This window comes from Lissotriton helveticus, chromosome 7 (genome assembly GCF_964261635.1).
Source record: "Lissotriton helveticus chromosome 7, aLisHel1.1, whole genome shotgun sequence".
In the NCBI taxonomy this organism is placed as follows: domain Eukaryota; kingdom Metazoa; phylum Chordata; class Amphibia; order Caudata; family Salamandridae; genus Lissotriton; species Lissotriton helveticus.
This window is the reverse complement of record NC_136068.1, coordinates 1,918,575,991-1,918,603,064: the sequence shown is the minus strand read 5'-3', so window position 1 is coordinate 1,918,603,064 and position 27,074 is coordinate 1,918,575,991. Positions and strand designations below refer to the sequence as shown.

The 27,074-nt window shown below is 48.0% G+C and overlaps 1 pseudogene; it reads right to left on the bottom strand.

The window, feature by feature from the left end:
• Positions 1-26,829, bottom strand: part of LOC144769969 (early activation antigen CD69-like) — a 107,922-nt pseudogene extending 81,093 nt beyond the window's left edge.
• Positions 26,830-27,074: the final 245 nt, after the last annotated feature.

The window sequence follows — 27,074 nt, the reverse complement described above, 5'->3', positions numbered from 1 at the left end:
TAGGCCTTCTGAATTGTAGGTCCCTGCCCAAACACGCTCTACAAATCTTACATTTGATTGAAGACACTAACTTAGACATCCTGTTTCTTACCGAAACATGGACGTCTGTTGACTCTGATTTTGACTTACTTAATGTCCTTCCATCTGGCTATCTCATTCAGTCTCTCCATAGACCTTTGGGAAAGGGAGGTGGCTTAGCTATAATCCACAGGGAGAAGCTGTCCTGCAGAATAGATAAAGGGCCCATCCAAGATGCAGAGAGCTGTTATTTTCGGATCCAGTCATCGCCGAATCATTCCCTTTCGGGCATTTTGGTCTATCGCCCCCGGGGGACAATAAAACAGTTTTCCACCTCCATTCTGGACCATGTTCCCGTCTTAGCTGCATCCTCTCCCAATTTCATTCTACTGGGGGATCTGAATCTTCATTTTGACCTACAGGAGGATAAAATAGCATCTGACCTGAGATCGGAACTCATGACAGCTAACCTCAGGCTCCACAATAGGGAACCTACTCATGTGAAGGGACACTTGTTAGACTGTGTGTTCTCTAATATCTCACATCTTCAGACGAGCCCTCCTCTCCCTATGCCCTGGTCGGATCACTTCTTGGTGCCGTTTGAATTGAACTTTATGAGGGATCCTCCTCCTCTTCCCGGTCCTAGGCCACCTCGTACTTATAAGAGAATTTGGTCACGACTATCAACTGAGAATCTCTCCCTTATTCTTGAACAATCAGTCCCCCCATCTGGATGCGATCCCCTGGTAGCCGATGTTGCCTTCCATGACTGGCTCCGCCAAGCATTAGATATGGAACTACCTCTCAAAGCTATCTCAAATAAAAGGAGTGGCCCTAAGTCCTCCTGGTACACCCCTGAACTGGGATGTATGAGAAAGAAATGTAAAAAGCTGGAGCGAGAATGGCGGAAGAACTGGGCGACCACCACAAAAGATAACTATCGTGATGCCATGAGAGCATACAAGGTGGCTTGCAATTTGACCAAAGCCGCCCATTTTGAGGAACGAATCAGAATGGCAGGTAACTCTTCTAGAGAAACTTATCAGATCCTTAAAGAGCTTCTCACTGTCCCCACTCCCCCGGTAACTCAGGAGGTAAATTCTGATAAATGCAATCAACTGGCCCAGTTTTTTGATGTCAAAATACAGAACATCTTAGCCAGTCTTCCTCTGAGCACCGGTAGGGTAGACAAAGCAGCTCCGGAGGCCGCACTGGACGTAAAGGTGTTTGATAGCTTCTCCCTCGTCTCAAAGGAGGCCTTTTGTGAGGAGCTTTCAGCCCTGAAGAGCGGCTCCCCTTCGGACCCCATGCCCATTCGGATCCTCAAGCAATTTACGAACATCATTGCAGGCCCAGCTATCGACCTGCTGAATGCCTCATTCACCCATGGCATTGTTCCACCTAGTTGGAAGCAAGCCATTGTCAAGGCCCTTCTGAAAAAACCAGGCCTTAATCCGGCCGATTTGGCGAATTATCGTCCCATCTCGCTTCTACCCGGGCTGAATAAGATCGCCGAGAAGTTTGCCAATCGCCAGCTTTCGCATTTCCCGGAATCTAACGATCTACTGGGTCGTACTCAGACGGGCTTTCGGCCTGGCCAGGGAACCGACTCGGCCTTGATTTCAATGGTGGAGGAAGGCAGATGCATCTTGGATTCGGGAGGATCCGCTGCGGTGGTCCTCCTGGATCTAAGCGCTGCATTTGACACGGTTGATCATAATATCTTGATCAACCGTTTGGGGAAGATTGGAGTGAGAGGGTCGGCCCTCAAATGGCTCGCGTCATACTTGAGTGGCCGGACTTATCAGGTTTGCGAAGGCAACTTTCGATCTCTGCCTACCCCCCTTCAGTGTGGAGTACCGCAGGGCTCTTCATTGAGCCCTACGCTTTTTAACATCTACATGGCCCCACTGGAGGCGGTGGTTTCACCCTTCGGGGTGAAAATCGCAACCTATGCAGACGACACTCAACTGATCGTCTCGCTGTCCCTCTCGGAAAGCCAGGGGGAAAAGTTCGCATCGTGTTTAGTCAACATCATGTCATGGATGTCGGACTCCCGGCTCAAACTAAATGGGACGAAAACGGAGCTGATGCTTCTTGGCAATCTATGTTCAACACTCCCCAAATCCATGTGGCCGGATAGTCTAGGTGCTCCCCCAGTTCCCAAAGAAGCAATAAAAAGTCTGGGGGTCTGGCTAGAACCCGAACTGTCAATGACCACTCAAGCTAAACGAGTGGCAGGGACTTGCTATGGTCTGCTCAGGTCAGTACGGAAGATCCTCCCGCTACTCCCTGAAAACTCCCGGAAACTACTGGTGCAAGGATTAGTCATGTCAAGGCTGGATTATAGCAACGCCTTATTCCTTGGTTCACCAGAATCCACTCTGAATGTGCTCCAAAGAGCTCAGAATGCGGCTGCATGAATGCTCACTGGTACTGCCAAAAGATCATCAGCTAAGCCTGCTCTCAAGGCCTTGCATTGGCTTCCAATTCGAGCTCGCATAAAATTTAAATCCCTTTGCATCGTGTTTAAAGCTTTGCAAGGATTAGGCCCTCCAATCCTTAGAGACCTGGTGCGCCCTTACAAACCTACGCGAGCCCTTCGCTCGGATGATGGTAATTTTGTGGTGATACCCAGAGCCAAAAAGGTGAAGTCCGGCGGTCGCCGGTTCTCTATTAATGCAGGCCAATTATGGAATGCTCTGCCGATGGCCCTGCGGAAAGAATCCAATTTAGTGCGTTTCCGCAAGGCTTTGAAAACTTATCTCTTCCCCCTTTAGGCTTTCGCTTTTGTTGTATTTGGGTGGTGGTCCTGTGTTTGGTTTCAGCGCTGGGACGCTCAAGGGCAGCCATGCGCTTTATAAATTTCTTTTCATTTCATTTCATTTCATTTCATTTCATTTCATTTCATCGGAGGGATGGAGAGTGTTGGAATACCCCATTTGCTATCTTCTTCACCTAGGTCAGGGGTTCCATCCAGGGGAAGTGGCTCATATGTGCAGTTAAAGTCGCCTGCTACTAAGGTGTGGTCAGCTTCTTTATAGTCCCTAAGTTGCACCTCAAGATCGGATATTACAGATGAGGTGCACCCATTTTTAGTGCCTCTAGCATAGACATTGTAAAGATCTAAAGTCAAACCTCTACGGTGGTTAGACAGAGAAATGCCCAGGATATCTGGGTTATTTGTCTGCTTAGAGGTTATTCGGCAGTTAAGGGAGATGCTTACCCAAATAATGAGCCCCCCCGAAGGGCGCCCCTTCCCTTGCCTGGGTTTTTCTGCTGGAACAAAATAGGTGACAAACCCAACTCGGTGGAGTGGTTCAGTGCTCCAGGTCTCCTGAAACACACAGATCTTGTGTGCTTCAACCAAATCACTCCACTCGGGCAGACCTAATTTCCTGTGGATCCCCGCGAGATTCCAACTGAGGATTTTTATTTTGTTCTTGATGGTTTCTCCTCTAGTGTCATTAATATCTCTAGAGTTATGGGAATCTACACAGTCCCTATCTAGAGCAAAAGGTATTAGCTCAGTCGGGCTGATAACCGCCGCAGTTGGGAGATTAGGACATAAGGGGTGGGGTGTGACTGAAGAAACCTCCTCCTCGCCCCTATTAGTATCAAGATGTATGGAGGAAGCTTCGTCAGAATTGAGTCAATCAACCTCATCCAGCGCACAGAATCTATTCCAGTGGGCAAACTGTGAGACAAAGGGGTCAAATGGGGGAGGCGGTCCATGCCATGGTTGCTGCCACTGATGAGTAATATGTTGTGGAGCATGTGTATACCCTCTGTTAATTGGGAAACTGAACCTAGGGGGATTTTGTCTTGGGGGCATGGGTAGGAAGTAGGACAAGGGAAGTGGATTAATTTGAGTAGCAGGTCCACTACAGGGTGTATTACATATATAATTTACTGCCCCTGTATCCCTGAAATTAACAGTAATTACATCTCCTGCTATGGTCTTGGTGCTCCTGCCCACCCACTCTCCTCTACGTACAGCAAGAATTTCACCACTCATATGGATGGGTAGAGGTTTGTGCAACTGAAGCCACTGGGCACATTTGTTTCTCAGTTCAACGAAAGTTTATCTTCTACCCTCCTTCAGTGGTGGTACACCCGTCAAAACAACCACAAAGGGAGAAACTCCCGGCGGCAAGTTGATTGTCTTGAAACGAGCCAACCTTGTCTTTGGTTCCTGAGTCTTATTTGAGGAAGAAGTTGATGTCAAGTTAGTATCCAAACCATTAGATCCCTTTACTAGTTGATTACTCACTTTTTTTGGGCCAGAGGATGTTTGTATCATCGGGGTGGGACCAATCACACTAGGGGTTGGGGGAGATACACCAGATTTACCCCCTATTTGAATCGAATGCTGTGTTGCTGTTCCTAGGTTATCTGGTGAGATTTTGGCCTTAGTGGAAGGATCTCTCGAAGGCTTGGTACTAGATGTATTTTCCAGAGGCACTTCTTTTGTTATCCCGTGCGTCTGTATAGGCATATTCCCACTTGCCTTATTAGCCCATTTTGAATTGATTAGCGACGTCAGTCTATCAATTTTGGATATTAAGGGCTTAATTTGAGCCGCTATCGTAGCTTCAAGATCCGATTTTAAATCTATTACCATATTTTCGACCCAGCAAGGTATGCCTGGTGCAGAGTTAGGGGTAGGTGAGACAAGGTTGTGGTTCCTAATTTTAGTTTTAGGCTTTTCCTTAGTCTTAAACGCGTTCTTAGTAGAACCTGTATTCCCTAAATCTGGCAATACAGGAATAGCTCCTACACTTAATACTTGGGGATGTTTATCTACACTTAACTCTGACTTTTCGGATGATTGGCAGGCTTCTAGGTCTGGAGTGGCCTCAAGATCGACAAATGACGGGTCAGAATCTGATTGAGTTACTGATAAGTCGACAGCGTTTGGAACTGTGTATGTGCCAGCAGCAGTCGAAGGTAAAGGGAGGGAACAATTAGTTAGAGGTTGCTGGACGGGTGAACTTGCAGTTGCTAAGAGGCCCAAGGACGAACGTTTGGCATTCATAAGGTCCAAGGATACTCTTTTTTCCAATAGAATAATGCTATGGTCAATTGTCTCATTAACCCGGGAAATAAATTGGTCTATAGGCCCAGTAACTTGTGCCACGGCCATTGCTTTTTTAGTATTGCTTCTGGTTCTACTGCGCATGGTAGACATTTATTTTATGGAGGCCTATGCACTGGGTGGTACCAGTAATAACTGTTAAGTCCAAGGGGGGTGGCCCGGTCCGGTCTCTACCGGGCACTAACGGGCAACAACGGGCCCGCCCTTTGCCCGGGCTTAGCCCGCGCGCGTCCCGCGATGCGCGTTTGTGGTGTGCCTAAAATACTTGTATGGTGAAAAGGGGGCGGGCACTGGGAGGGGGCGCGGCTCACGCGGGAAGAGGACCAGCTGCTGATGTTGAATGCTGGTCCTCACAGTCCCGGGGCCGCGCCTCTCACCTCCGCTGCGGCCTCGCTGGTCGGCTCCTCTGCTCCTCTGCGCACTGGAAAGCAAGTTGGCAACTCCTGTTGCGTCAGTCAGGGAAAAGGGTAAAGTTTAGGCAGAACCTCTCTACGAGCGGCTCCCGCGAAGCGGGGGCCGCGAGAGGTTAAGAGGACTTTGATGGGGGCGGGCTCTGGGAGGGGGCGCGGCTCACGCGGGAAGAGGACCAGCTGCTGATGTTGAATGCTGGTCCTCGCAGTCCCGGGGCCGCGCCTCTCACCTCCGCTGCGGCCTCGCTAGTCGGCTCCTCTGCTCCTCTGCGCACTGAAAAGCAAGTTGGCAACTCCTGTTGCGTCAGTCAGGGAAAAAGGGTAAAGTTTAGGCAGAACCTCTCTACGGGCGGCTCCCGCGAAGCGGGGGCCGCGAGAGGTTAAGAGGACTTTGATGGGGGCGGGCTCTGGGAGGGGGCGCGGCTCACGCGGGAAGAGGACCAGCTGCTGATGTTGAATGCTGGTCCTCGCAGTCCCGGGGCCGCGCCTCTCACCTCCGCTGCGGCCTCGCTGGTCGGCTCCTCTGCTCCTCTGCGCACTGGAAAGCAAGTTGGCAACTCCTGTTGCGTCAGTCAGGGAAAAGGGTAAAGTTTAGGCAGAACCTCTCTACGAGCGGCTCCCGCGAAGCGGGGGCCGCGAGAGGTTAAGAGGACTTTGATGGGGGCGGGCTCTGGGAGGGGGCGCGGCTCACGCGGGAAGAGGACCAGCTGCTGATGTTGAATGCTGGTCCTCGCAGTCCCGGGGCCGCGCCTCTTACCTCCGCTGCGGCCTCGCTGGTCGGCTCCTCTGCTCCTCTGCGCACTGGAAAGCAAGTTGGCAACTCCTGTTGCGTCAGTCAGGGAAAAGGGTAAAGTTTAGGCAGAACCTCTCTACGAGCGGCACCCAGTTTTCATGAATGGAGAGCGTTTAGAACAGACAGATTGCTTTAGCTATTTGGGCATTACACTGGGATCTAGGATGGAATGGAAGCCTCACATGACTTACCTTACTGCAAAACACGCACAGCTAGCAGGTGTCCTCCTGAGAGAATTAAAATCATCAGCTACTCAACCAATAGCCCCAGCTTTAAAAATATTTGACACGAAAGTCAGGGCTTCGTTGTTATATGGGGCCGAATTATGGGGGGGGTCACTGATGTCTCTGTCCTGGCAAATGCCCAAAATAAATTTTTGCGGTGCATAACTAAACTTCCCAAATCAACACCACTGACACCGCTGTACATGGACTTGGGATGTCAGAAATTTCAGGACATAGCTAGCTTTCGACCAGTTGCATATTGGAGAAGGCTCTGGGTTACGCCTGAACTAACCCACTATGCTGCAGCGCTCCTAGAAACCAGGAATATGGACATAGGGGGCAAAATATCATGGTTTAAACAGGTTAAGTCGTAATATAAAGTCTTGGGTATGGAGCAACATTGGGAAAATCCATCAAAAAACATCTTCCCATCACGGAAAGCCCTAAAAGAGATGTATTGGGCTAACATCGCCCAAAGGGGATTCCAAACACACACTGACGCATCACTAACTAGGGCTTTCCTGGAACTTAAACACATCCCAGTATATGAGCGATATCGGGACCTTATCACCATCCCCATTGACAGGAAACTCTTTCATCAATACAGGGTAGGAAGCCTTCCTATCAACACATTCACAAGCAAATGGTCCAGTAATAAGAATGACCAATGTCCTTTTTGCATAGGCCTATCTGAAACTCTAGCCCATGTCCTATTCATATGTCCAGTATACAAAGCTCCGCGTCATAAATGGATAAAACCTATCTGTTTACAAAAAGGTATTCTCAATGGTACTGTAGCACTCAGGATCCTAAAAACTGACTGCTCCGACAGTATGGTTATTGCACTTGCAAAGTTCCTAAAATGGATGTGGACTATACGTAGAGACAAAATGAAGCTAATATAGACTGCAGTGTCCTAACCTGGCTTTTAACAATTATTAACTTTTAATCATGTAATTAACTTTTAAACGTCTTACAAAACTTTTAAGAAACAGTATATTTATTTTCTTAAACGATGTGTTTTGGAACATCCTGCACTAAACCTTTATTGAACAGTTAATCCATGAATTTTCCCTTGACCACAAGGACAATAAGATGACTCAAGTACGTAATGTTATTTTTGATATTTGCTGTTTTACTGTAATGTCTTTTACGACTTGTGTCGAAATAAAGACTTAATGAATGAATGAATGACTTGTATGTGAGCATATCAAATTATTGTTGATAGTTCAAACGTCAATTTATGGATTGACATTTATTTTATATCACGTTACTGTTATAACGTCGTATATATTATATTCATTAAAAAAACAAAAATGTATTCTTTGTTGGTAAAAAAAATGTCCACAGATCTTTTTACCTTTAAATGATTGGTTACATGTCAAAGGTGTGTAAGAATGTTGTTTTTGCTGAAATACTATACACTAAAATCAGGTTACTTCGCCTACTGTGGATTTTGTGCACGACTGCGAAACCAAAAGGAATATTTTTTTGTGCCCTTTAAATGAAACTTTGTTCTCCACCACACGTGCCCATCCGCAATTAGAGTACACTTGGAAATGCTCTCTTACATTGATTTTCCCCAGGGTATTTTCAGGGACTGGGTCATTCTTAACAGACACGCTGAAATCAGCCACAACGAATAACAGGAAGGCGCGCTGAGTAGAAATGCCTACAGTAAACAGGATTGTTAAGTTCCCCCTTCCCCGTAACGTGTGATTCTGAGCAAATAATTGAATGTTGTCATAAACGGCATGATAATGTATCAAGCCGTTTATGTAATTCGATAATGTTTGTGGCCTCTTTAGTTGTTTGCAGTTTAAATTTAAAAAATCTGTGTGGTTCTCAGCATTGTATCTTGAAGTTTGTTATGAAGCTCTGTGGTTATACTGAATAAGCAGTTACCATGTTGTTGTTATATGACTTCCCTTTATTAATGTAATAACTGTACTTGCACAATTGCTTTATTAACCTTCTTGCTTGTCAATTTTGCTTCAAAATGCACCATTTCCATTTTTTATCAACATTTTCCCGATCCCCCCCTATCATTGGCCGTGCTCGCTCGCTCGCCACGGTGCTCTCCCACAGAACGTTACGCCACATCACTTTCAAATGTCACCAGCCACCACTGCTTGTCAAGAATCACACGGTTAGTAGGCAACATTTCATTTGATAACAATCGGTTTCCTTTAGTGGGCATTAAGCGAGATTATTAAATTGTGCATTTGTTTACCACATGCCTGGCGGCTCAAACTGCCCGCCGCACTTGCTGTTCTTGTTCTGAAATGAGCTCAGAGGGGGAGGGGGGCTGTTGAGGTGTCTCTGTGACCTGAAGCAAGGGGCGGGTGCAGCTCGTGCGGCAGTTGATACACCTCAAGGCAGAGGTGTCAGGCCGAAACTAGATCAAGGTCAAGATGACCTCTTTCGAGAACTTTGCAAAAAGAAGCATTAACAGTTGAAGATCCTCTGGCCAATGAGAAGCCGCACCTGTATCCTTTGCTGGGAGCCCCGGCTGTGTATACTCGCGAGAGCACAGGTTACATGGGGGCCCTTAACCATTTAAGCCAAGGGGTGGGGGCTCACCTCTCACACCGCCCTCGTGCTCCTCCCTGGGGTGGGCCCCGGCCCCTCTTGCGTCATGTCACAGCTGAATGCCCTTTCTCGTCGCCACTGTTATATACTCGTGACGGCACAGACTGCATGCATGGGGCCCTTAAGCATTGACTCCATGGGGTGGGGGCTCACCTCTCACGCCGCCCTCGTGCTCCTCCCGGGGGTGGGCTCCGCGACCCTCTTGCAGCTCTGCTTCTGGACTCACGGCCACCTTCACGTCCTCATCACTGGCCCCGTGGGAGGGTGCCTGCCCTGGAGCAGCCCCGCCCGGCACCTGCAGGCTGTGGAAGAGCCTCCGATGCGCCCCCGCAACCCCAGAGGATAGAGGCTGTGCCCCCTGGAGCAGAGCCCAGGAGGGTCCATCCTCCCAGGGGGAAGAGGGGGCCTCGGAGCTCCTGGCACTCCCCGGTGCCCCCGCCGGCATCCTCCACAGCGCCTCGAAGAACCTCTGCCCTGGTTTCGCGGCTGAAGTTCGCGCCGTGAACCGTGAACAAAGCTCAAATCAGAGGCGGAGGAAGCAGGGCGACCACCAACAATCCCATCCGCGGTTTCTTTTTCTCTTATCCCCTTCCTCCTTAATTCACTCTTTCTCCTCCACTTCCACGTGGCGTGGGATGAAAAAACTGGGGGTCTCTCAAAGAGGTGTGGCCAGTGTAAGGGTCGTGGCTTTAAAACACATAAATTAATTTAGTGTTTAGCAGAGTGTGCTGCCCACTTGTATTTTGCTGTTTCTGTCATTGCATCCAGATACCTAATACAAGTAACATCACACCTACAACAGGTCAGGACTATTGGCTTTGTCAATGGTTAGTTGCATAAGATGAATAAGCAGCAACTATGGCTGGTATATAATATTGAAAAAGCTAAAGCCCTGGTGACACCACGACAATGTTGCTGCTCCTGAGTTTCAAAAAGAGAAGGAAAATCGAGAGAGAAAAGGACTCTTTTTTTTTATTTCCGAAATTTTTTATTGTATATAAAAAAATATATATTTACATACATGGACAAGGCTCATACATGAGTGGAAGAAGAAAGAAGAAAGTAGGTGGAGGAGGAAAAAGGGAGGAAGGAAGAGGGGGGAGGGCGGGGGGGGAGCGGTAGTCTGTATTCTTGAGATTACTCGCTAGTCCGTTATTCCATAGTTCGTATTCCGTCGTTTTGATGTTCCATGACATTTGTACGTCTCTGTGGTCGCTCATCTTATGCCCCGCACCCCGGGCCCGAGGGGAACAGTAGAGAGAGATAGGTATAGGTATAGTAGGAGATGTGCACGGTGTTCCGTTCTCACAAAGGTTTCAGCATGCGCCCTCAGTTGTGTCTTGTTCACGCCTATGGTGGCTTGTCCCTTCCCCCACAACGCTCACCTGCCATGACGTCATGCCGTAACTTCTCCACTGGTGAGAAGTGAGCTGTGTGGGCACGCGGACATCAAAGTGCCTGCTGTCTCGAAACGGGTCTCTATCTGACTGTTTTGCGCCCTGGCACTTCTTTCCGGACTGTAGTGACAGCAGACTGCTGTCACTGCAATCTGGGGGAAAAAACTGACCGCCTGTTGCAGGGCTCAAAAACCGAGCCCAATAGAGACCCGTTTCGAGCCCCCCTTAAAAAAACTGCCGGTGCTCATACCCCTTGAGACCCAGCCCACTTAAAGCCCGGTCCACATCTCTTTCTTCCACATCCCCTTGCTCGCATTCGTGTTCCGTTCCCCCTTTTTCCCTTTCATTTGCAGTCTCCATCCTTCTCCATTCTCTGTCGCCTTTTTCCTATTCCTGTCCTTCTTTTCTTCTCCCCTACCATTCCGTTTTTCTATATCTACCTATTTCACTGTTTTCTCATTTATTTTTATCTCGTATACATTCTTTCTTTCTTTTCTTGTCCTTTAACTTTCGCTGTCTTTTATCTTTTTTCTCTCTCCCGCTTTGTCTTCCTCTTTTGCTTTCTACCTCTCTTTTTCACTTCCCCATTCCCTCACTCTCTTCCGCACTTTCTCTCCCTGCCCTCTGTCGTTCTCTGACTGTCTCTCTTCCTCTCTCCTCCGCTTCTCATCTTCCTGATCTCTGGGAGTCTACCTATCCCCGCTTCCCACCCTTTCCCTCAAATCCTCATCTTCATTCCGTTCCATGTGTTGCCCTCATCTGCCATTCCTCTCTCTCCGCTTGTCACTATCAATTCAGCTGAGCAGGAGGGGCCCTAGGCCCACTTGCACTTATAATGATCATACCAGGCACAGTGTTAGGCCCTTTTTATTGGCAGGGTCACTTGTGCTGTGACAACTGTGATGGATGGGTGTGGGGTGAGTGTAGAAGCCAGCCCTTAGGGAGTGGCTGGTGGAAGCACATCACTGCTATTGGTCAGCTCATGGTATGATTCCGACTGCAGGGTAGCCAAGGTGGCACTCCTGGCTGCATTCAAAGCCATGAATAGACTATTAATAAAAACAAAGAGGCTTGAGTGTAAGAAAGCGCAGTCTGAGGCCAAACAGATTTGAGAGAATACCAAATGGTCTGCTATCAAAAATACCCTTGGGTGTAGGGATATGAGGGAATTTTGGAGTATAGTTCGCTCTGGTAGCAAGGATGGTCAAATGGTTGATGTCTCTAGTATCGCACCGGAGAGATGGGTCGAACATTATCAGAAATTATACGCCCCTCGGTTGAAGGAAGTCTCCCAGTAGGACCTCCCGAACAACTACCATTTCAGGTCTTGGAGCTAAACAGTAATCTGGACTTTCCCCCTATAGTTTCCATTAATGACGAATCTATAGAGATCAAAATCACAATGAAGGAGCTTGAACTTGCTATAGATAGGCTCCCAGCTGGCAAGGCGTCTGGCCTTGACAAAATCCCTGGTGATCTTTATAAAGACCAAACAGGGATCTGGGTTCCTTATTTGTATATCTTGTTCAATGCTATACTCCAGGGCTCTAAATTACCTGTTACCTGGGTAAGAACCGAGATCGTACCAGTGTTTAAAAAAGGTTCTCCACTTCTTCCGGTTAACTACCATCCGATCAGTCTGATCGACGTAAGCCAAAAAATATTCTCACGTATTATTCTCGATCGGCTTCAGATTTGGATGGAGGAACATCAGATTCTCAGTTCCTTTCAGGCCGGTTTGAGGGAAAAGACTTCCACGGTCGACCAGTTACTAAGGCTCCAACTTCTTTACTGGAAGACTGTGAGAGCAGAGGGTGGCAGCCTCTACTTAATTTTTGTTGACCTTAAAACGGCCTTTGATCTGGTGCCCTGTAAAATCCTTTGGGCTGTTTTGGATGATATGGGGGTACCAGCATATCTCCTTAACATCATTAAGAGACTCCACTCAGATAATTTTGCTCAAGTCAGGAGTGGTAAATGGGGTAGTCTTACATCTAAAATTCCAGTCGATAGAGGAGTTAGACGGGGTGTGTGTTTGCACCTACCCTTTTTTGTCTTTTTGTCAATGCATTGATTGCCCACCTTAAGGGGGTCAAAGATATTGTCGCCCCTAAACTGAAAAACAAACAGGTGGTGGCATTGATGTTTGCAGACAACACTCTTCTATTGTCAAAATCACCCATGGGTATTCAACGTGCCCTGGACAGCTTCGCACATTTTTGCCACTTAAGGGGGTTAGAGATTAATACTCAAAAAAACAAGTTTATGGTCTGTAATCCATCTAAGTCCAGATGTCTCAACCCCTCTTTAAATGGCATAACATTGGACAGGGTCACAGTTTTGGAATATCTAGGAATCACTCTTACTGATAAAATGGATTGGGCGCCTCAACTTGCAAAGGCCAAACTTAGTCTAGCCCAGATTACAGGTGGCATTCTAAAATTACAACGAGAATCCACTTTCAAACCAGTTACTCCCATTATAGAAATGTATAAAGCACAAGCTAGGGGAGCCATTTTATATGGGCAGAGCTTTGGGGCCATCGCCCAGTTGATGGCATTAGTAAGACTGAAAATCTATTTTTTAGATCATTGCTCGCTTTGCCATCCAGCACCCCACTCACGCCCATGAGAATGGACTTGGGTATAGACCAATACAAGATGAAGTCGCCCTACGCCCTGTTACCTATTGGCGCAGACTTTGGGTAACCCCTGAATTAATACATTTTAGACTTGCAATGGAAGAGGAACTGGGCCTCGCTGGTTCTGATAAACTGCAGTGGTTTGCCTTTATAAAAAAGGAGAGTATGAGACTTGACTTACCTGGTCTCTGGTCTAATCCTGCAGTGGTCTGCGCACAGTTGTTGCACGCTGACTTGGTTAATTTGGATCGCAGGTCCAGAATTTTGGCTACCCTTGGTAATTCTTCTCTGGGCCCGCTTACTGTCAACTTTTTTAATAAGAAAGACGAATACATAGTAGAGCCATTCCTAGATGAGATTTTACCTACTACAGCAAGGAAATACTATTTACAATTTAGATATGGTACACTCCCGTTAAGGGCCTTCTCCTACAAATGGTCCCCGAATTGGTTAGTTGAATGTCCGGCATGTGGGGCCAAAGAAGAGTCTGAGTCCCATGTTTTTTTCTTTTGCTCTTCATATAAACATATACGGCAACGTTGGCTTATCCAACTTTGTAAAAACTTGGGATTAAGACACCATAAAGAGGCCCTGGTTTCCTCACTCCAGACGATTTTTGAAGTAATTCCTGCCTTTATACATTCTATTTTTTCAAGCGTGTTCGGTGGGTTCCCACTGCTGCTTGTCTTGATTTGTGGCATCCTTGTCCTCTTTCTTCTATTCTGCAATTACTTCTCGATATGTGGTTCTGCCCGGACATGAACAGCTGCAGCTGTACCGTGAGCGGATGTGTCAGCTTATAGGATTGATGCCACTAGAAGCTCTGGATGTCAATTTCTGTCAGACCTTCCGCTGTGCCTATTTCAACTTTGTGCAACCTGTGTTTTATTGCATCCAGTGGACCCTGGATAATCTGCCCTGAAAAACGTCACACACTGACCTTGATTATGATCTGATGATGGGTCCGTTGATGTCCCATAACCAAGAATGTTTTTTGGGTATGTGGCTTGTGTATAATCCATTACTGGGGCCTGTGGCAGATACAGCTTAATACGCAGGTGCACACCGACTCTAGGATCTCAGTTTTATTGAAGTCAACACTGGTTCTCCTGGGGTGGTCTTAGCAACCACTGGATATGAGGAACATGTCTGTTCATTTGATTTACTCAATTGGATGGCTGCACTTTTCACTTTGGAAGGTTCAGACGCCTTACTGGAGTTGATGCCTTTCCACTTGGCGTCATATTTATTGGCTGCGGATGACACGCGGTAAATGGATATATTTTTGTGCGCAATCTTTTTACTGATTCCGCCGTGTTCTATATTGAACGTTCACATGCAACACTTTGACTCTGCTTACTAGTCATTTCTGGAACCATTATCTGCTACTGTCCTGACCAAAGGGAAAGTGTGCATGGTCCAGGTGGCCATTGTAATTTTCCCTGTTAGCATGAGCCCATGGCAGCCTGTCCTCTGCTTTGTGTACATTACTACACGATCATATTTTACTTTGTGCCGCACTGCAACTTGCACACAAAACATACTGTTGTTTTTCGTTCTGCAGACGTCGAACAACAATGCCCCTTGTTATTTTGTTCCAGTCAGGCCCTAGCACCTAGACAAAACAAGCAGATGCAGCTGTTGTTTGGGAACACATACTTTGCTCATATAGGTATACATGGGTGGATAACACACAGTTGGAGAGGGATCTTTCCAGAGAAGGGAGCGTGACAGGACTTGTGATGTAGATCATTCATCTATAGACTGAGGTACGGGGTCTGCTGCAAACACCCAGAGATCTTCTGATATATATTTATGGTGTTTCTATAGAAAGGGAGGGAGGTTAGGTTATGCTGTTATATATCATGACAGCACCTTTTATGATTTACGGACTACTTGCTATACTAACCGTACTTGTGTTAGGCATTTGTCTACTCACTGTGGCACGTATACTGCATACTAGGACACAATAGTTAAAATAAACATTTCAAAATTTCCTTGTGTCTTTGTCAGATCTTATTTTGGACTGGAACGAGAGTGTGAGTGACAGGGTGTGTCCTGCAACCATGATTTCTGAGAGAGTTGGGAGTGATGTGCTCTGGGGTGTCTAATCACCTGTTCCTTTGTGAGTGAGTAGGAGGGTGAGTGAGGCAGTATAGCTAGTCGGCCCCTTGGTTCATGGGTACTCAGGTGGTAGGAAGACAGTCCCTGCCTACTAAAGTTCCATGATCCCAAGCATTCATGCAACAATATACACTGTTGGCTGTGAGGGTGCAAGTGGAGCAATCATAAAGTCTGTTGATTGAGACATTTTCAAAAGCCTCTGACTCCTTGGCCAGCAATCCTCCAAACAAAGATGGCGTACCTGCGACTGTCAAAGATTCTACCTCTGATGCTGTAATAATTCCAGCTTCCCGACAGTGGTGTAATTTCCAGAATCCTTCTCTCACCAAGATTCCCCTCTCACTGGTGTCCCCTGAGGTCCTATTCACCTTATTTATTTATTTATAACAGTTTTCTATAGTGCGAACTAGACCCTTGGGTATCAGAGCGCTTAACAGCATATGGAATATAATAAGAACAACAAGGATAATAACACGCACATATGTAGCCTGTAAAAAATAAAGAATATATCAAAAACGAGCACATAAAGGGCAGATGCAAGAGTACCGTCAATGACTTCTTGCTGAGGGTCAACTTCTTTATGCTTCCCAATATGTAATCCAGATGGTCCTCGCTGTAGAGTCGCCGAAGGCAAGTTGACTATCTACTGGAGGAATTTGTTCATGAGAAACGACCTAGTTTCCTTCTTGAATGTTGCAGTGTTCGAGATCTTTCTGATGTTCGCAGGAAGGGAGTTCCATATTCTAGGGGCTGCACCAGAGAAAGATCTCTCATAAGTTTTTTTCTTCCTGAAGATAGGTGGTCTCAGCATCAGTAGATTAGCACTCCGGATGGGTCTATTTCCTCCTGCAATTTTTATTTTCTTGGCAAGATATCTGGGTGTGTTATGATGAATTGCTTTATGGGCGATACATGCCATTTTTAGTTGTATTCTAGCTTCGTAGGGTAGCCAGTTTAGAGCTTTCAGGTGAGGGGAGATGTGGTCAAATTTCCTTGATCCTGTGATAAGTCTAGCCGCTGCATTGAGGCATGCTTTTAAGGGAGAAGTAGAGATTTTTGGAAGGCCTGCAAGTGTTGTGCATCCATATTCAATTCTTGAGATCACCAATGATTGCACTGCTAGTTTTAGGTCTTTCTCTGATAGGAATGACTTCATTTTTCTTAAGTAGTTCAGATGAAAGCGTGCGTTTTTTGCCATTACTTTGATGTGGGTTTTCATATCAAGGTGTTCACCTGGCTTCCACTGGACTTTGTGGGCTATGGCATGTCACTCCAATGCCGTACTATAAAACAACTCCTCTAACCCTAACAGCAGTCCCAAGAACAAGATGTGTGTATCTAGAGTAGATAAAGATTACATCACATGAGGATATTTACAGGAAAAAAAATCAGTGGACCAATAAATAAGTTGAGCAGTCAGCAGTTTCAGAGTATGCAGCAGTTTTCTGTAAAATTAGGCTGGGCAAATGCTGTTACCTCAGGGCATCCTTCACCGACGGCTGAAGGTGCCTTTGTTGTCATTGCTGGACTTGTCTGGGGCACAGTGATCGTGTCCACTCCTTTTATAATTAAACAACAGGTCTACATCAGTTCTCCTTTCAATGGGGAAGAATACATGGTATTGATGTCTACTGAAGCAATAGAGCCAGCTTGGGGTTAAGACTGGTCCCCACAAGAGTTTTATGAAATATGATGTGTCCATCCTGGACATCTGATCTTTCCCGGTTGAGGGAACTGAAGCTTGGGGTCATTTTTGACAACAAGCTCTCTTACTCATCCCCATGTTAGCATGGAAGTAGCCTCTTGGTTATTTACTCCTTATGATTCTAATAAAGATCATTTCCCTTCTATCTGCTACCCACTAGATAGCTGTGGTTGAAACCACCAGTTCATTATGGGTTGACTTCTTTGATTCTCTTGTCCTGGGTCTGATTCAGCATCTACTGACCAGAAGCGAAGCGGTCCATAACGCGGCGGCACATCTCAATCAATCAATCAGCGCGCTACTTACCGGTGAGGGTCTCAAGGCGCTGAGGGGGGTGGCTGCTACTGCTCGAAGAGCCAGGTCTTGAGGAGTCTTCTGAAGGTGAGGAGGTCTTGGGTCCACCGTAGGTGTGTGGGGAGGGAGTTCCAAGTCTTGGCGGCGAGGAAGGAGAAAGATCTGCCGCCGGAGGTCGTGCGGTGGATGCAGGGGACTGCGGCGAGGGTGAGGTTGGCGGAGCTGGCGGGTGGGGGTGTAGAAGCTGAGTTGGTCGTTGAGGTAGACTGATCCGGTGTTGTGGAGGGTCTTGTGTGCGTGGGTGAGGAGCTTGAAAGTGATCCTCTTTTCGATGGGGAGCCAGTGAAGATCTCTCAGGTGGGGGGTGATGTGGTTGCGATGGGGGATGTTGAGGATCAGTCGGGCGGAGGCGTTTTGAATGCGTTGTAGTCGTCGTAGGTGTTTGGCCGGGATGCCTGCATAGAGTGGTTGCCATAGTCTAGCCTGTTGCTGACGAGGGCCTGGGTCACAGTCCTTCTTGTTTCAGTGGGGATCCACTTGTAGATCCTGCAGAGCATTCCGAGGGTGTTGTAGCAGGCGGAGGAAACCGCGTTGACCTGCTTCGCCATGGTGAGGGAGGAGTCAAGGATGATTCCCAGGTTGTGAGCGTGGTCAGTGAGGGTAGGTGCTCTTCCTAGCGCGGCCGGCCACCAGGAGTCGTCCCAGGCTGAGGGTGTGGGTCTGAGGATGAGGACCTCCGTCTTGTCCGTGTTCAGCTTCAGTCGGCTGTTCCTCATCCATTAGGCGATGGCTTTCAATCCCTCGTGGAGGTTCGTTTTGGCAGTGGTCGGGTCCTTGGTGAGGGAGAGGATCAGCTGGGTGTCATCGGCATAGGAGATGATGTTGAGGTGGTGTCGGCGGACGACCTCTGCGAGGGGGACCATGTAGACGTTGAACAGCGTCGGGCTGAGGGATGATCCCTGGGGTACGCCGCAGATGATGTCTGTGGCTTTGGAGCGGAAGAGGGGGAGGCGCACGCTCTGTGTTCTGCCGGAGAGGAAGGAAGTGATCCAGTCCAGGGCTTTTCCCTGGATTCCGGCTTCTTGAGGCGTTCCTTTAGTGTGCGGTGGCAGACTGTGTCGAATGATAGGTCCAGGAGGATGAGGGCCGATGTTTCTCCGTTGTCTAGTTGAGTCCTGATGTCGTCTGTGGCTGCGATGAGGGCTGTTTTGGTACTGTGATTTCTTCGGAATCCGGACTGGGACGGATCTATGATGCTGTTGTCTTCGACGTAGTGGGTCAGCTGTGCTTTGATGACTTTTCTCGATGACCTTTGCCGGGAATCGGAGCAGTGAGATGGGCCGGAAGTTCTTGAGGTCCTTGGGATCCGCTTTGGGTTTCTTCAGGAGGGCGTTGATTTGGGCGTGTTTCCAGCTTTACGGGAAGGTGGCAGTCTCAAGGGAGATGTTGATGATCTTCTGCAGTTGGGGGGCGATGGCAGTGTCCGCTTTGTTGAAGATGTGGTGTGGGCAGGGGTCTGACGATGATCCGGAGTGGATGGAGTTCATGATCTTGCTTATCTCGTCGTTGTTGACGTTGGTCCAGGAGATGGCCTTGGGTGGTGTTCGCTGGGGTGGTGGAGTCCCGTGTGGTGGGGGCAGTCGTGTTGTCGAAGCTGGCGTGGATGTCGGCGATTTTCTGGTAGAAGAAGGCGGCCAGTGAGTCACACAGTTCTTGAGAGGGTGGAATGTCGTTGGTGTTGGTGCTGGGGTTGGAGAGTTCCTTCACGATGCTGAAGAGCTCTTTGCTGTCGTGTGCGTTGTTTTCCAGGCGGCTCTTGAAGGATGATATTTTGGCCAGTCTGATGAGGTGGTGATGTTTGCGGGAGGCGTCCTTGTGGGCTGCGTGGCTGGCTGGTGTACGTTTGCGTAGCCAATTCTTTTCCACTTTTTCGGCACCTCCGTTTGGAGGTCTGGAGCTCTTCGGTGAACCAGGTGGCATTCTTTCCGGTGTGGCTGTTGGGTGGTTTCTTGAGTTGGGTGAGGGTGTTGGCGCAGTTGTTGATCCAATGGCTGAGGTTGCGTGCTGCGGCGTCCGGGTCCGTGGTGTCTGTGGGTTGGTTCTGCGCAAGGGAGGTGGTCAGCTGGTCCTTGGTGACTTTACTCCAGCCACGGTGGGGCAGCTGTTTTGTGCAGTGGTTGGCTTCTTGTAGGTGAAGTGGACGCATCGGTGATCGGTCCAGTGGAGTTCGGTGGTGTGGTTGAAGGTGACGTGTGGGCTTGTGGAGAAGATAGGGTCAAGCGTGTGGACGGCGGCGTGTGTTGGATCGGTGACGAGTTGTCTAAGGCCGAGGTTGGCAAGGTTGTCGATCAGGGTAGTGGAGTTGGTGTCGTTGTTGTTCTCGAGGTGGAAATTCAGGTCCCCGAGGATGATGTAATCCGTGGAGGCGAGTGCGTGGGTGCTGGCGAGGTCGGCGATGGAGTCGCTAAATTGAGGCCGGGGTCCGGGTGGTCTGTAGATGAGTGTTCCTCTGAGGGTGGTGTTTGGGTGAGTGTGGATCTGGAAGTGCAGGTGTTCGGTGGTACTAAGGGTGTCGCCTGAGTGGGAGGAGACTTTGAGGGTGGACTTGTGTATGTTGGCTATTTCTCGTCCAGTCCTGTTGGTGCGGTCTCTGCGGGTGATCTTGTAGCCGTCCGGGATGGCTATGGCGATGTCGGGTGCCGAGGAGTCGTTCCACCAGGTCTCAGTCAGGTAGGCCACGTCAGGGGCGGAGGTGTCGAGCATGTCCCAGAGCTCAATGGCGTGTTTGCGTGCTGAGCGGGTGTTGAGGAGTATGCAGCGAAGGTAGTTGGCTCCGGTCCTGGGAGGTTTGGTGGCTCTGTCGCAGGTGAAGCTGCAGGTGTGGCAGGAGAATGGTCCGTGGGTGCGTTTTGGGGTGGCCTGGAAGCAGCGGTGGTCTTGGCCGGTTTTGAGAGCATGGAGGGCGCTGGAGTCGTAGAGATGTCTGGTGTTGCAGCGGTTGGGGGGACCAGGGAACTTGGCGCTGGGCGTGGTCCAGGCGCAGACAGGCGGTTAGCCTATGGCACGCCAGTGGCGCGTCCGCTGCGTGCTTCCGCGTGGCGTCCTTCATATAAGGCGAAGTGGGAGGGAGGAGCAGCTGGGAGTGCTTGCATCACTGACCACCTTGTGTCCTTTTTAACAACCTTTGTTTACGTATCTGTGCCCAAGGATAGTCTTCAACAATGACCCCACCTTTAATAGAAACAGACTTAAGAAATACACCCCCCTCCTCGCAGGCCCCAACAGGCCCCTTCATCTGAAACCCTCTCTGTTTACTGAATCTAGAGCCCGTACAGTGTGGCAACTTATCTTGCATTAGATAGAGTTCACTTGGAACCAGTGCTTAATTTGAGCCAGTGGGTTCCGTTACTCGCACTGGCACTTAACTGTCAATACTGGCACCTATGACAATCTGCAACCTGGCGGTACTGTCTGCCTAATTTAGAGATGGTTTTATCAAACAGGGGCGACCCTATTACCCAGAACCTGGGGCCAATATATATTATAACATAACATAACAGCTATAATGGTTTAAGGAACTACTTTGTACCAGAAAACAAAAACACAATTACTTTACATAAATAAAACAACTGGATTTAGAAACAGAAAGAAGAGAACCAAAATAACGAGTAAGTACCCATAACAACTATTTGAAAAAACGTTTGTTATTGCAAATATTCATAAAAAGACAATTAATATAAAATTCCAACATACAACACACAGATGATGCTCACCAGGTTACACATAACAAATAACTAAAAATACAATTTGAAATGTAAACAGAGAAACATGGCAGAGGCAAAGGTTAAACAAAACAAATCCATCAAATGACAAACAAAAATGATATGTATGTACGAATGAGCACAATAACAGCTGTCAATATACATTGAAAAGATGTATGAGTTGACGTATGGCCCTTAAAATAAATTGCTAGAACATTAGTCCATACAATACCACCTACAGATTGTCCAGTTAATTTGCTGCCTAGCTCTGTTAAGACTTAAAGTTTTTGAGATGTTTGTGGTTTTATATACCAAATGGCAAAATGTAAATATAGTTCGGTTGTACCAGGAAAAAACAAGCATTAGAAATGCAATCGGGCTCAGATTTATTTGAGTTTGAGCCAATGTCTTTTTGCCATGTGTTATGGAGTGTGTGCATGTGGTGTGTAGTGGAAGTATCTTGGTTGAATTGTAATTTTACCAATGGTGGCATGCTGTGCTTTATATGAATATGTTTAAAAGTAAAGTGTACCATACTGCGATTGCTTGGTGGAAAAGTGCACTGCCGGCTGGAGGTGTGTGTGCCTGGTGGAAGGGTGCACTGACGGCTGGTGGGTGTGTGCTTGGTAAAAGCGTGCACAGATGGATGATGGTGTTTGTGCATGGTGAAAGCATTCATTGACGGCTGGGGGTGTGTTGTTGTGTGTGTTGTTTTCTGTGTGCTGGTGAGTGTGTGGTGGTGAGTCTGTGGGGGTGAGCCTGGGGAGTGAGTGTGGTGGTGAGTGTGTTGTGTTGAGTGGTGACAAGTGTGTGGTGTTGAGAGACTGAGGTGTGTGGTTTGTGTGTGGTGTATGTGTGTGTGGTGTTTTCTGCACACTCACACACTGCCCCTACACATTCACACACTGCTCACCCGCACACTCCCAATGTCACCCTGCATAGTCACACACTGTTTACCCTGCACACTCATTCTGCACACTCACACAATGTGCACCCTGACACACTGTCTCTGCAGTCACTCTGCACTCACTGTCACTCTGCACTCACTGTCACTCTGCACTCACTGTCACTCATTGTCACTCTGCAATCACTGTCACTCTGCACTCACTGTCACTCTGCACTCACTGTCACTCTGCACTCACTGTCACTCTGCAATCACTGTCACTCTGCACTCACTGTCACTCTGCACTCACTGTCACTCTGCACTCACTGTCACTCTGCACTCACTCTGCACTCACTCTACAGTCACTCTGCACTCACTGTCACTCTGCACTCACTGTCACTCTGCACTCACCCTGCACTCACTGTCACTCTGCACTCTACAGTCACTCTGCACTCTACAGTCACTCTGCACTCTACAGTCACTCTGCACTCTACAGTCACTCTGCACTCACTGTCACTATGCACTCACTGTCACTCTGCACTCACTGTCACTCTGCACTCATTCTCCACTCAGTGTCACTCTGCACTCACTCTGCACTCACTCTACAGTCACTCTGCCCTCACTGTCACTCTGCACTCTACAGTCACTCTGCACTCTACAGTCACTCTGCACTCTACAGTCACTCTGCACTCACTGTCACTCTGCACTCACTGTCACTCTGCACTCACTGTCACTCTGCTGTCACTCTGCACTCACTGTCACTCTGCACTCACTTGCACTCACTGTCACTCTGCACTCTGCTGTCACTCTGCACTCTACAGTCACTCTGCACTCTACAGTCACTCTGCACTCTACAGTCACTCTGCACTCACTGTCACTCTGCACTCACTGTCACTCTGCACTCACTGTCACTCTGCTGTCACTCTGCACTCACTGTCACTCTGCACTCACTTGCACTCACTGTCACTCTGCACTCTGCTGTCACTCTGCACTCACTGTCACTCACTGTCACTCTGCACTCACTCTGCACTCACTCTACAGTCACTCTGCACTCACTGTCACTCTGCACTCACTGTCACTCTGCACTCACTGTCACTCTGCACTCACTGTCACTCTGCACTCACTGTCACTCTGCACTCACTGTCACTCTGCACTCACTGTCACTCACTGTCACTCTGCACTCACTCTACAGTCACTCTGCACTCACTGTCACTCTGCACTCACTGTCACTCTGCACTCACTGTCACTCTGCACTCCTTGTCACTCTGCTGTCACTCTGCACTCACTGTCACTCTGCACTCACTGTCACTCTGCACTCGCTGTCACTCTGCACTCGCTGTCACTCTGCACTCGCTGTCACTCTGCACTCGCTGTCACTCTGCACTCAGTCTGCACTCACTGTCACTCTGCACTCAGTCTGCACTCACTGTCACTCTGCACTCAGTCTGCACTCACTGCCACTCTGCACTCTCAATATGCACTCTCAAACTGCACTCTCAATCTGCACTCTCAAACTGCACTCTCCACTCTCAATCTGCACTCTGCACTCTCTAACTGCACTCTCAAACTGCAATCTGCACTCTCATTCTGCACTCTCAATCTGCACTATCAATCTGCACTCTCAATCTGCACTCTCAACTCTCATAATGCACTCTCAAACTACACTCTCAAACTGCACTCTCAAACTGCACTCTCAAACTGCACTGGCAAAAAAAATTCTATCGCTCCTTTTTAAAAATGTAAGAGCAGAGATGATAACAGAATGTAATCAAAATAGTAACAGTAGTGTGAAAGTTAGGGGAATTCTGGGGACCACAGAAGCCTGACATCCAATGTTAAAGTTGAAAAATGTGTTTGTAATATGGTGCATCGAGGCAGACACTATCACAGTAGAATAAACACCAATTAAAAATCAAAGGAACGCAAGTTCTGATGTGCACGACTTAGGCTGCACGACTTAGGCTGGAGATTAAATACAGTCTGAGATGTAAATGTAAACCTGGAGACCAGGCAGGCTGCGTGCAGCAGACCTGTGGCAGGCTGTGTGCAGCAGACCTGAAGTCAAGTAAAGCGGATAGTGCAAGAGTAAGACTGGAGTCAAACAGGGTTAAGGCAAAGCTGGAGACCCGAAAGGGCAAAGTACATTAAAAAAGAATCAGGGGAATAGAGAAACATGCAAACCTGAGGTGTTTTCAGCCACCATCATAATGGAGGACAAAGCAGAAAAGACAAAACTAATACAGAAATAGGGGGATGCCCATGTGAAAATAGACTGCGAAAATAAACTTCTGATTCGGAGATTTAACCAAACATCTGATAGTTCCCAGGTAATAAGCTGACATGTCACTAGCAAATATTAGACCGAGTTATACATTTACAGAGTAGACTGCTACTTACTTTTCTTGGACTATTAACATTCAGGCCTACATTAAAGAGAATGTATGTGCCTGGGGGCTCTGAAAATAAAAAAAGAGTTTAATTTTTAAAGAATTGGGAAGCACGGAAATTCTCCCCATAGCTTCAAAATTATCCAATCCAAAGTCTCGTGTGACAGCTCCGCCCACTTCCGGCTTTTTAGCCAACACCGTGGCGCAGTGTGGTTCCTGGGAGCCCATGCATGGGTGTCACGTGGCCCCGTGTGTTGGCAGTGACTGTACCCACGTCCAGGTTTTGCAGACCACAGCACCAAGTAATGAGAAACTTTTAGGCCCATATTTATAATGAAAAAGTAGAACTGCAACCCCTGCACGCTTAGTGCTGTCCAATCAGGAATGGCTGAACGCCACCTTCTCTATAGAGAGTCAGCTGAGGGGGCTCTGCAACATTTACCAGGATGGCTCAGTGAACTGAACGCTCGCTGCTGACAAATGCAGTGCTCTGCCTCTGAAGGACATGAATGTAAACCCCGGCAAGTCAAAATGAGGCTCCCATGCTTGCGAGATCAGTAAAGTGAGTATCCTCAATTGGGTCAGCGGAAGCTAGGTCCCAGAATCCACTGCTGCTGCCTCAAAATCGAGCGCCTCGAGCCAACCCTGGCATGGAAACATTTGGCAGCGCTGATCACTCTGCGGGAGAAAAATGCACGCATTTTACTAAGAACTGTGGCTTCTCCTCGCCAAATGTCAACACATCTTAAAGTGCCGTGTGTGTGTGTCGACAACCCTGGGCCCTATTACCTTTTCCTGATTAAACAGAAGTGGCACAGAACGAGGTAATTACACAGCAGCCGGACTTTAAAGCGAACTGGAAGTCTCGGTTAACCGGGGAGGTGCTTTTAAGTGCCCACAAAATGATGCTTATACATCTGGCGGTGAATGGTGCTTCCTTCAAAAGTCAGCATTTCAGCGGGCGCAGCGGCCCACACCTCTTCCCCTCCACCTCTGCTTTAAAATGTGCAAGATGGCGGCCGGCCGGCGGGATGTGTCTAACAAGGCGCTCATTGTCTCAGACAGGTGTGAGATTGGAGCTGAGCCCCGGCCAAGGGCCGGGTATCAGCGCCAGCAGCGCTGCGAGCCGAAAACACGCTCCCGCCATCCAGTAATACCACCGCAGCCAGCCAGAGACTCAACAATTTAAGGCTTAACACACACACTCGCACACACACGGCATAAATCAGACGGGATGGAGCAGCCAGCCATTGGCTTCTTGGGCAGATGCCTGCAGACAGTCTGTGCGCATCACACCCGGCCTGTTTGGGTTACTGGGAGCTTTTTATGTAAGATGAGAGGGGCTGGGCGGCGCAGCCTGCTCAGACAGATGGTGAACGCGCCCGGCCATCTGGATTCACTTACGGAGGCACCCTGACAGCTCCTAATTATAATTAATGTACTTCTTTCGCGAGCACGAACGAAAAATGCCCAACATGGCGGATGAAAACTACATTTACCCTATCACTTCAACCCTATTAAAACGACAACACAACGAAGACGAATCACTGGCCAGATGACAGAACACACTAAAGAATGTGTGGAATTTGTCTCGCCAAAGCCCTAGGAGATACTTTTTTTTTCTCTTCTTTAACATTAGGATCTCGAAACTCCTCCCACTTACGTGGGCGGAGGCCTCGCCCTAAAAAGGGGGATATACAACCTCGTATTGACGTGCCTGGTTATTGGCTTCATAGCACATAGCGAGAACACGTATGAACGAAACTAACAGAATGCAATCTGTCAAAATTTGCAACAGTCTGAGTATTGTCTGCTCAAACTGCAATGCAACGCTGTGGTCATCTGTAACGTATTGCTATAGTTATCCCGCAATAAAAATTATTTAAAAAAATATATTTATACATTGAAAATTACTAATACCTGCGCTCAAGCCATTCTTATAGCTTTGGCGTCCTGGAATAGTCTGAATATTGTGCTTGCAGGAGTGTGATAGTTAGTAGTTGTGTTGGTACTGTCACTGTCAGCTCTAGCAGGGACAATGGGTGGTTCAAGCTGCTGTGGCCTCCTGGCGAGAGCCCTAGCACTTATTTCTTAACAAATTAAGCACAGCTTGGAACTCCCTTCCACTCTCTCTGCTCACTCGATGTTCCTTAGATCCTTGAGACATTTTAAATATCCACTCATGGTGAATTATGTAACTCATCATTCGGTCAATAACTTGTATAATCAGTGCCAGTGGGTAACAGTGAACTCTGCAAATGAATATGAATTCATTGATCCATGGCATCAAATGTTATGGACGTGTTCGCTCTACTGAATGCAGGGTCAGAGCACAAACCCCGTCTCCTCATTTTGGTCACTTCGGGGCAAATTTACAAGCCTAAGTGGCGGAAGGGGCTTGTAAATCTTCCCCTTCATGTTTACCCCATTTTCTCACAGATCAATCAGCAACTGCTCCCCCATGTCTTGCTTCTCCCCACCGCCCCCACCTCGAGCTTCCATGGCCTTTACCCTTCCCCACATATCGCACACCAGGGAACACTGCAAACTCGGTCACAAACACACTTTCCTGTAACCTCCTGCGAATTAGCCCACAGTGTGTACCACGCTATCTATCCACGTCATGGCTATCCCACCAACCACATCAATGCAAAAGGTCACATGACACCCAAAGCGGTAATCTATCTCCCCACCTCTGACCTACTTTGCCTGCCTCACTGAGACCCCCGAAAAATAGAGACTAATAT